The sequence below is a fragment of the Marmota marmota genome, unplaced genomic scaffold, assembly GCF_001458135.2.
Source record: "Marmota marmota marmota unplaced genomic scaffold, marMar, whole genome shotgun sequence".
Taxonomy (NCBI): domain Eukaryota; kingdom Metazoa; phylum Chordata; class Mammalia; order Rodentia; family Sciuridae; genus Marmota; species Marmota marmota.
In genome coordinates this window covers 14920-18727 of record NW_026010396.1, presented here as the reverse complement: position 1 = coordinate 18727, position 3808 = coordinate 14920, and the positions used below count along the sequence as shown (strand labels likewise).

General features: G+C 41.2%; 1 pseudogene; it reads left to right on the top strand.

Annotated features, from left to right (window-relative positions):
• The first annotated feature begins 859 nt into the window (after positions 1-859).
• LOC107133881 overlaps positions 860-3808 on the top strand; it is a 15762-nt pseudogene continuing 12813 nt past the window's right edge.

The window sequence follows — 3808 nt, the reverse complement described above, 5'->3', positions numbered from 1 at the left end:
GTTAGATTGGCAGTGGAGAAAAGACCAAGCTTTTGATATCATCCCGACTCATTGACCACAAGTCCTGATGTTTTGTATTCACACTGTATATGTTGGTCCCTTTCTGAATCTGTGTCAAGAGTTCTCCTAAAGACCCAGAGATTTTGATATGTTGTGTCTGTGTTCTCATTTACCTCTAAGAATTTTTTAAATCTCCTCCTTGATGTCTTCTGTAACACATATTTCATTCAGTTGCATATTGTTTAGTCTCCATATGAGGGAGAAATTTTTATTTTTTATTTTGTCATTGATTTCCGATTTCATTCCATTATGATCTGAAAAAAATGCATGGTAGTATCTCTACTTTTTTTGTATTTGCTATGAGTTGCTTTGTGGCATAGTATATGGTCTATTTTAGAGAAGGATTCATGTGCTGCTGAGAAGAAAGTGTATCCTCTTGATGCAGGTTGAAATATTCTATATATGTCAGTTAAGTCTAAATTATTGATTGTGATATTGAGTTCTACAGTTTCTTTATTCAACTTTTGTCTGGAAGATCTTTTCATATTGAAATTGTAAAAAACAAACAAACAAAAAACCATAGCATGTTAATTTTTGCCTTTTAACCCCTGCAATGATTAATATTTCTGTAAGGTAAGTTTTCATAAAATTTTGTGTCAGGAAGAAAAGGGTAACTTAACATGGAACATTCCAGAAATGAGATCTTCTCTGCAGGCTGTTAACAAATATCAGAGAAAAGCCAAGCAAACCCCCTCCTACGCCAGCTTCCTTTCTCTGCCAATGATGCTGCATATAGGAAGGAGCTTTTTCTTCCTATATTTCCAATGAGCTCCCCAGCTTCCTCCCCCAGCTGCAAAAGATGGCACCCTTCCTGAGTGAAATGGCTCCTCTGTCTTTGAGACTGCCAAGATGTGTTCATATTCCCCCTGTTGGCGGCCAGGGCACAGCACAGGATGCTCAGAGTTCACTGTTGAGTGGTTCCCGTCTGCCCCCTGTTGGATCTCCAGCTGAATGGTTGGACATTGATGCGCAGGTATTTGATGTCACAATTTTGTAAGTGCAAAGGGAAATGCATCAAAGCAAGTATCCCGTGTTTTAGTGAAGGTAGATGGAGCTAACAGGAACCAACCTACCATGTCAAGACATAAAGGTCACTGAGTTTCCTTCACCTGCAATGAACAACTGGACTTTAAATCTTTAAAAAACACCATTTACAAAATCACTAAGAAATGGAACAGCTATAACTATAGCAAAATATGTACAAAAGTATATCCACAGAAAGCTGTGAAGTACTGTGGGAAGGAGATAAAATCTAAATTAATGAAGAGATCACCTTTTTCATTATTTACAATTGAATATTTTTAAGATGCCAATTCATCTCAACTTGGTCAATACAACATTCCAAATCAGACTTTCATTAGCCTCTTTTATAGATTTTCACCAACTATTCATAACCTAGACTAGCCTACACAACACTAAATAACATATTTAAAGAAATAATACAGATCCAACATGGCGGCGGGCTCGGAGGTATCAAGTCTCTGACCTCTCCAGCTGCGCGGGCATAGGGAGTCTTAAATTATCTAAACGCTGTTTGCTCAAGATCACTAGGCATTGCTAAGCTAACATGGATCTGGGGCGAACAGTCTGGGCCTCTCAGAACACACACCGAGCCCATAGGGGCCGAATTCAGGCTCCGGTTCGCCTGCGTCTCCCAGACAAACTGCTCTGGCTCAGTGCTAAAGAACCCGCGGAAACTGCTTCTCAGTCCGGGTCACGCCGAATACTGTGGAGGTAAATACCAACCGAACCTTCATAGGCAGTGGCAACAGGATTGAGACAGGGCTTGGGAGGGCCGGTCAGGACCCACCGGTTGCTTTGGTCACCTGGCAAAGGGAAGGAACTGCTGCCATTCGCATGGGATACCAACATGGCAGAGAACTGACATCACCAGAAAGCCGTGGAGGAGATAACTTCATTGATACCAGCGGCGACAGGTGTGTAATCCCCTAGCCCCCCCCTCCACACAGCGGGGAAACCTCAAGGGCCCCTCCCAGCTCTCCCGTGAGCGCAATATAGTCAGACCGAGGGATTCAGGAGTGGCGCGGACTTGTGGCTACTGCTCCCACCAGCGCAGACAACTGAGGTCTCTTGCACCAGCTCCCGGGGGCGTGGCTACCGGAGGGCAAGCAAAATACACAGAGGGCTCTCAGCCCCAAGCTCCACAACCTTAGGGGCTGAGGGATTGGCAAGCAGGGAGAGTGTGCCCAGTTGTTCAAGAAGATAGGGCTCCCATGAGCAGCAGACCTGGCGTGTAACCAGTATTGTGGTGAGCGTCACCTGTGAACGGGGCCAGTGGCGAGGTGACTAGACACAAGAAATGGCCCGAGGCACTCAGGAGTGGAGACCCGCCCAGTCGGGGAGGAGGAGCTGCTGCACAGGGATTGGTTCCCGTGCACTGAGAGGAGAAGCTTGGCCCGGTGGGCACAGCTCCACCTACTGGAAGAGAAGTTAATCGAACTCTAAGCCTGCATTTTTAAATTTTTTTCTTTAATTTTTAATTTTAATTTTTTAATATATTCTGTGTAATATTTTTTTATTTTTTATTTTCACTTTTTTTGATTATTTTTTTTTAATTTTTTCTTTTCTATTTTTTTCTTTTGTCTTTTCAATTTCCTTATTCCCCTTTCCTTGAATTCTATGTTTACTCTCATTCTCTTTAGTGACTTCTTCCCTTCCCTTCTAATACCTTTCCTCCCAAGCAATACGACGCTGTTTATGTGTAATTTACTAAATATGTATAGGTCAATGTTCCGGGACGTTATATAGTGCTACCAAGACCTTAACTTCCCCCAAATACTCCAGACCATTCTCCTGTTAATATCCCTTGTCAGTAGAGTAACCTTCCAAGGTTGCCAAGAGATACCAACCTCAATACCATCACATCATTCGACCTAAATATAAGTCTCAAGACCAAACCGCAGACTGCTATATGCCATCAGAAACCATACACAGTTTAGGAAACGAATAAATCTACACTAAAGTGTAACAAAACTCATCATCTCTAGTCATAGTCTCCCACCACAAAAGAGAGTCCCCAGAGACACACAAAACCAAGTAAATTTATAGGAGTAATCAGTAAATTAGCAGTCAAACAGAGCAAGAAGTAACATAAGCAGCATGAAAAAGCAAGGAAGAAAAGGAGTACAAACAATGCAGGACAGCCTAAATATACAGGAGGACCTAGAGGCACCAGAAAAATGGCCAAATAAAGAACTCAAAGAATACCTTAGACAGATGGAATGGAATCTTAAAGAGGATATGAGACAGCAAATTCAAACAATGAAAGAACTCATTGAAAATGAAATACACAAGCAAATTAAAGAAGCAAATAAGCATCTTTATCAGGAGATAGAGATTATAAAAAATCAAACAATAATTTTAGAAATGAAGGAAACTATAACCCAAATTAAAAACTCAAATGAGAGTATCACCAACAGAGTGGAGCAAGTAAAAGCCAGAACGTCAGATAATGAAGACAAAATATATCATCTTGAAAAGAGTCTAGCCAACTCAGAAGGGCTGGTAAAAAATCATGAGAAAAACATCCAAGAGATATGGGATAACATAAAAAAAACAAACTTAAGAGTCATCGGGATAGAGGAAGGCATAGAGGTTCAAACCAAGGGAATGTACAACTTGCTGAATGAAATAATTATAGAAAACTTTCCAGACATAAAAAAGGAAATGGATGTACAAATTGTAGATGCATACAGGACACCGAGCATACAAAATCACAGTAGACCAA